Here is a 7,500-nt window from a genome sequence, read left to right as displayed (position 1 = left end):
ATGTACCTGTGTCTTTTGCACACACACACAGACAGACAGACACATACACACACACACACACACACACACACACACACACACACACACACACATACAGAAAGAGACACAGACACCCACACACAGACAGAGAACACACACACACACACACACACACACACACACACACACACACACACACACACAGAGACACAGAAACACACACACACACACACACACACACACACACACACACACACACACACACACACACAGAGAGAGATACACACACACACACAGAAAGACACACACACACACACACACACACACACATAAACACACACACACACACACACACACACACACACACACACACACACACACACAGATACACACACACACACACAGAAAGACACACACACACACACACACACACACACACACTCCTTAATGCCTTAATGCAGATTTTTGCTTGACATTGCCCTGTGTCTTTTGCATATCTGTGACTGTGTAATGACTGCACAAGAATGTGTGTTTTCTAGTCTTACTTTTCCTTTGTGTCTCGCCATCTCTCACATATTTATACAATTTCCTGCGCTTGAAATATTCTTCATAATTGCGAATCTTCCACCAGCACCTGCTGTCGTGAGCGCAAGTGTTTTGTTTTCTCATTACTGAAGCGCGATAAACACGGTTGGCTGACTGGCAGTCTAGGGTGTTGCTGTTTAGAATGTGTGATGCACTGAGCTGAAGGATGCCGGCGAAAAGGAAAATGAAATGAAAGGTCAGCGCAGACGCAGGGAGATTTGGTTGGATAAGCTTCCCGTTCGATCCTCGCCATCTGAGGCGCGGCTACCGGTCAGCACCTCTCCGCCTCGAGAGGAACGGTGTTTTCAAAGCCGTAATGAAATATTGATTTGTTCGTAAAAATGTATGCCCAATTTATAGGGAGGATGAAATTATTCAGAAGAGATAGTTAATTTATATGATTTTGAAAGGACACACACTCAGGAAGTAACTAGAAATAATTTCTCTCTCTCTCGACCCAATACTTTTGGAGAGCATTGAGGGATCTGAGTGAATGAGTGTGACGAAGTGAATGCCAACCTCATTATCGGACAGCACACGTATGTGTGTGTGTGTGTGTGTGTGTGTGTGTGGGTGGGTGTGTGTGTGTGTGCGGTGTGTGTGTGTGTGTGTGTGTGTGTGTGTGTCTGCCAGCCTGCCCCATACCTTTGTGAAGTGCTCGGTGTCCGTGTGGTCAGTCACGTGTTCCTGGTCAGAATAGAACAGAGCAGACAACCCATGCTCAGCATCACAGCATCCCTCTCTGCGTGTGTTTGTGTGTGTGTGTGTGGATGTATGTGTGTGTGCGTGTGTGTGTGTGTGTGTCTATGTGAATGTGTGTGTGTATGTGTGTGTGCACATGCGTGCTCATGCGTGTGCAGCAGATCTGATGTAACTGAGTTACTCAAATGTGTGCTAGCATGTCTGGGGCATGTATCGCCACGCGGAAAGCATGTGTATCTGCCAGATGCATGATGGGAAGTCTGCTGAGCAGCAAACAGCAGGTAACGACGATGAGTGATAAAGATCGAGAGGCACAACGGCCATCGCCACCTGCTCCACCTGGGGCCTGGCCCTCGTGCCTGATTGCATTATAGGTAATCGCTGTGTGCGTTATAGGAATAACATGCAGGACCATTAACACAGTGTCTGTGTACACAATCACTGCACCCCACGATCAATACCCTTTCTTCTCACTCTGTTCCCTAAATGAAATATTGGAGGGACCTGTAAAATGTCGCCAGCCTGGTGTTGAGCTGTCTCGTTTTACAAGCTTGTAATACTCCGATTGATTCTTATTTAATTTCTACAACATTTTCCTTGATTTAAATGTAGGTGAAAGGCAGGATTCTGGAGGTGGAAATGTTATTTGTGCCAGTTTCAGTCTCTGAAAGCGTTTGAGCTTTCCTCTGTTTCCACTTTAGCTGGTTAGGTGGCTTATGTAAACCAGATCGCTCAACCTTCCCCCTGCCTCTCCTGGATACAAAACACAATTTTTAGTTCTGAGATGGAGCGTAGGTACAGATTTATTTAAATGCGCGTCATATTATGACCTCTTTTCAATCAGTCGGTAATAAGATATCTCATGGGCATAGAAATGATCGGTTAAGTGTTCCAATCTGCTTAGAGACGAAGCTCTGATTAGTATTTCATTCTTGCTTGCTGTGTGCTCGACAAGGAATATGTATCTCTCTTTTGTCTGTCTCTTTCTCTTTCTCGCTCTTTCTCTCCACCACTCTCTCAGTCTCCCTCTCTCTCAGGGCTAGTCCACCGCGTTCAAAACCAATCTTTTTTCCAAAATCTTCCCTGGAACCGCATCAAGAATATTTGCGTCCAAACGGATCCATCTCAACCTGACTCAACACGTTCATATCCCAGGCCTATAGGTGGCCCTGTTTTACAGAAATTGACCAAAGCTTGCGCACTGTAGGCTATACAAACATACAGAATAGGCTACGACGAAAATGGCTAGTGCATGAAAACCAGAATTGTTTGTGTGGACTGATAGTGAACTGTCAACAAGTAGTCTGTAAAACTAATAAACTTCATTTTTACGGTTTGTGAAGGGTGCAGTTATTTGGCTAACGCAGGTACAAATAATCTCCTTTACTTTCTTTGGTTGTAGGATAGTCCGCGATTCACATTAGTTTTGGCTATCACTGCAAGTGCATAGGCTTCTAAACGCTAGGCCTACCCAAGTTCTAGGCTATTCCGTCGCCTTACAAATACCTTTGTTAGTAACAGTCGATACTTCTGCCTGCATCAAATCGCGCATTCGCATTTAGTGCGCATCTACCATAGGCTTAACATGAGGTTCTAAGTGTCTTTGTATGTTCATATCTGACTTCACTAGACTATGAATGCATTTATTTACAGTATGTTATAAGACATGTAAAATAAATGAATGACACCCACGACACACAAAATTAATTTAAACTTACACGGACTTCCCCTAATAACTTCTGACTAGTTCTCTTGCGCCACTGACAGTAAAAAACACAGGGAAAATACTGTTCAGTCCACCAAGTCATGATAAGCTATTGGCTGCGCCTTTCCAGTTGTGATATTTATCTTACTGAGTGTAATGTTAGGTAATGTCATGTATGAAAACTAGTATTGTTAGGCAATACTATAAGTGTCAAGTCCAGGGCAGCTGAGGTGTGGTGATAACATCATCAATGTGCAAGTATGGGTTTCGCTGTCCAAGCGAACAGCGCTAGCGGGCAACGGTTTCAGACTTTTCCACCATGGACCAGGTTTCAAAAAAGTGCGGTTTCGGGCAGATGCGTTTACAGGACCGTTTTGACGACGGCCAAGATGATGCAAAACCTGTGCGTTTAACCCAAAAAAAGCATCTCCCGTGTAGACAGGGCCTCAGTCTCTCTCTTTCTTTCTCTCCCACACACACACACACACACACACACACACACACACACACTCACACACACACCCACCCATCCACCCACACACACACACACACACACACACACACACACACACACACACACACACACACACACACTCAGTCCTATTAGGGATTTTAGTGTGTACTTGTTGAGCTTCTCGTCTAAATGGTAGACAGACTGAAGAACAGACTGAAGCTTTGCCCCACATGAGGCTCCAGCCCTGAGCATGCTCAGTGAGGTTCCTCATCCTGTGATCTCAGCCAGCCTCTAAGGACTCTTCCTTTTCTCTCCCTTTTCATATCTCCTTGTTTTGTTCCCTTTGTCGTTTTCCTCGGTCTTCTTCTGTGGTGTTTTTATCTGAACTGAACTTCTCTCTCCGTCTCTGTCTCATCAGTCGGTGACTTTGGTGGCTGTGAGACGCCCAGATGCACTGTCGCTATCCTCCGGAGGGGTCTGCATGTTTTTTTGGGTTTTTTGGGATTTGGGGAGGTGACATGTGACTCTGTCCTTCCTAGATTACTGAAAGCACAGCCAGCAGTGAGGGATGGGAAGAGTGGGGGTTGGAGGGGGGGGGGGGGGGGGGTAAAGTCTGTGAAGTTCCTTCATGGCCAGCCGAATCAATGGAATTCTTTCTTTCTTTGAGCAGGAGACCCAGAGCAACATTAAAATACATTCCCAACATCCAGCTTCTCGGAGCTAAGTGTTTGTTTTGTCACTGGGAACAATGCTCGCTTAACAGACCGGCCCTGACTGCCCTGGCCCCACTAAGCACCCATTCCTTTCCAAAGGGATTTTGGAAATTGAATGTTTGTGCTGGAGTTGAATACGGTCTAAAACCTCCATTTAACGTTATCTCCTTCCTGCAACAAAAAGAATTACAGACATCTGTTGAACTGTGACTAATTTACGCTTGGTCTGAGCGCATTCCGCAGCGTAGAAGGCCCTGATATCTCATTACGAGCTAAACAGTAATTTGCCTGCGAGTTTGGACTTAAACTCTTTCTGTCCAGAACCCGTGTCCTGCGGGTATATCTCTGCCACCACGTCAGACATGTGAATGAAGCTGGTATTTTTATAGTAATTCATCCAGGATAAATATTATTCAAAGACCAGTATGAAAGGTAGAAGTGAAGCAAAATAGAAATCCTTTTCTGTTTCCACGTCCAGCGTTTCGACTACATAAACACGGCTATGGAACCATGGGATGGACAAAGCCTTCATTCGTCGCTCGTTTGTCATACGGGCAGTTAGCTAATGTGTCTTTTAATGGTCACACCAGTCAGGGGCTTTCCCAGAAGCGGAGCAGAAATAGCCTTCACGGGCCCTTTTGTGCAAACTGAACCGTCAGACGGTGTCTTTCAAACGAATACTTCCAAAGGAATTGCCGCCTTATCATGCAAGTTCTATGTGTGTGTGTGTGTGTGTGTGTGTGTGTGTGTGTGTGTGTGTGTGTGCATGTGTGTGTGTGTGTGTGTGGCAGAGGCCCATTGAATGGCTGTCCAAACCCAAGACATTCCATTCCCAGAGGAAGAGTTCCCATCACATGGCTGATAAATGGAGCTGTCAGGCTTTGTGTGTGGCAGCCGTCACCTTGTTGAGCGTAACTTTCTCTCGTCAACTTCACTCTCTCTCTCTCTCCCTCTCTCTTTCTCTCTGTCCCTATCTCTTGTTCTCTCATCAGCCTCTCTCACTCTCGTTCTCTGTCTCACCATCCCTTTCTCCCTCTCTTCCTGTCATCAGCCTCTATCTTCCTCTCTCTCTCTCTTCCTCTCTGTCCCTGTCTCTCTTCTGTCGTCAACATCACTCTACTTCTCTATCTCTCTCTCATGCTCCCCCCTTTTCTCTGCCCCCCTGTCTCTTTCTCTCTCTTTCTCTCAAGAGGGAGAGAGAGGAAGAACGAGAGGGAGGGAGAAAGGGAGAGCGAGGAGGATGGAGAGAGAGAGAGAGGGATGGAGAGAGAGAGAGGGAGAGAGAGGGAGAGAGGGCTACCTGCATCCTCTGTATTCTTTCCTCCCTCATATTGCTACTCTTTAGAGAGTTGTCAAAAAAGTGCAGGTAGGGTCCAACCGCCCCGCACACACACACACACACACACACACACCTTTTCCACCTGCCCACTTCTCCGGAGTGACACGCTGACGCCTCTCTGATTGACTCCTCCGTGTCGGTCCAGACGTTTGAATTATGCTCTGAACTTCACCAGACACCAACATGAGAGGGGGGGGGGTGGAGGGGTTGGGGGGGGCTAAGAGCGTAATTGCTCTCTTGAAGAGGGAGGAAAATGAAATGGCTTGACAGCAGGTGAACTGTCAACAAACCTCAGGTAATTACCCAGGCGGGTGACATTATTTAGGCGACAGCCGCACAGCAATAATTAGAAGGTCACCGTCGCCATGGTACCACGGTCCGGCCGCCTCTGTGAGCTGCCTTTCCGCTGGATGACCAAACTTCAGAGGACACAATCCCAGATTTGCATGCATTTCTGCCAGGGCCCAGACAGCGGCACATTCCTCTCTCAGCTTCAGGTCTCGCACTCTGGATTACTCTGCCATCTTAAGCTGTTCTCCCGACTCCCCTTCAAGCCCTTTTTTCTCTCTCCCACTCTCTTTCACTTTCTTTTTCTCTCTCTTTATTTGGTTCTCACCCTTCTTTCCTCCGCTCTCTCTCTCTCTCTCTCTCTCTCTCTCTCTCTCTCTCTCTGTGTCCCTCGCTCTTGACAGACCAGCTTGGGGTTTAGGCTAGCTTGGCCTTTCAATTTTCAGCTCAATTAGGCGAGGCATTGCCCAGGGTGAGGGTGGGGGTGGGGGGGAGGTGGGAGGGCTGGACCAGACGAATCCCCTCTGCTGGGCCTGGACTGGCGGGACTGAGATCTTGCTGACACCAGCTCCTTACCGCCGTCTGAGGTCGCCCAGCGAGGCCTCCCATTTCACACTCACAGCACCAGAGGCTCACAGTCTCTATCTCTGCCTCTGTCGCTCTCTCGCTCTCTCTCACACTCTCTCTCTCTCTCTCTCTTCGCTCTCTTGCTCTCTCTCTCTCGCTCTCTCCCTCACTCTCTTTCATTCTCTCGCTCTCTCCCTCACTCTCTCACTCTCTCTCTCTCTCCCTCACTCTCTTTTGTTCTCTTGCTCTCTCCCTCACTCTCTTTCATTCTCTCGCTCTCTCCCTCACTCTCTCACTCTCTCTCTCTCCCTCACTCTCTTTCGCTCTCTTGCTCTCTCTCTCGCTCTCTTTCTCTCTCGCTCAGGCTCTCTTTTCGTCTGTTTATGCTTCTCTTTCCCACTCCTTGCGTCTTACAGTCTTTCTTAATCTCTCTGTCTCCATATTCTCTCTCTATCTATGTTTATCTGTGTGTGTGTGTGTGTGTGTGTGTGTGTGTGTGTGTGTGTGTGTGAGATAGAGTGTGTGTGTCTTCTCTCTCTCACACACACATAGAGCCATGTGTTCAGCGCTGATTCCCCCACATTCTTGGGAGTTTAGTGGTGTGATGCTTTGCTTTGTGCTGTCAGGAGCCAAGAGTTCTGGCTTCCTCAGAAACAATGGGGGCTCCACACAGCGGGTAGGAGAGCGAGATCAGTAGGGGAGAGGAGGAGGAGAAAAAATGAAAAGAAAAAGTAGAGGCACCCACCACCCCCCCCCCCCCACCCCCATCCCCATCACTCTCATCCTCCACCCTGTGTGGGGGCTCACAGCGGGAACGAACAAGCATGTAATGCCTCCACTACTTCAGCCTGACAGTAGGGGTGAGGGTGTGTGTGTGTGCAGGAATGTGGGGGAACTAAGGTGGGGGTGCATTGGGGAGGCCCTGCCAGATACACCCCCCACCCCCCACCTCCACACACACACACACACACACACACAAACACACACACACACACACACCCTCAGATTAGGCTCGCATGACTGTGGAATGACAGGGAAGCGCAGCGGCACAATGGCCCCCATTTATCCCCCCGCTGCCACTCGCTAATATTAGAGCTTCTCCCAAACAGCCTCCACCTCTGCTGCTGCTGCTGGATTCACTCTGCTGCAGGACTGTATACCACAGCAG

At 48.1% G+C, this 7,500-nt stretch overlaps 1 protein-coding gene across 2 annotated transcripts in view; it reads left to right on the top strand.

The window, feature by feature from the left end:
• Positions 1 to 7,500, top strand: part of cntfr (ciliary neurotrophic factor receptor) — a 180,071-nt gene that overhangs the window by 119,424 nt on the left and 53,147 nt on the right. The gene's annotated exons all lie outside the window — the stretch shown is intronic.

This window comes from Alosa alosa, chromosome 12, assembly GCF_017589495.1.
Source record: "Alosa alosa isolate M-15738 ecotype Scorff River chromosome 12, AALO_Geno_1.1, whole genome shotgun sequence".
Lineage (NCBI taxonomy): Eukaryota > Metazoa > Chordata > Actinopteri > Clupeiformes > Clupeidae > Alosa > Alosa alosa.
This window is presented reverse-complemented; position numbering and strand designations above follow the sequence as displayed.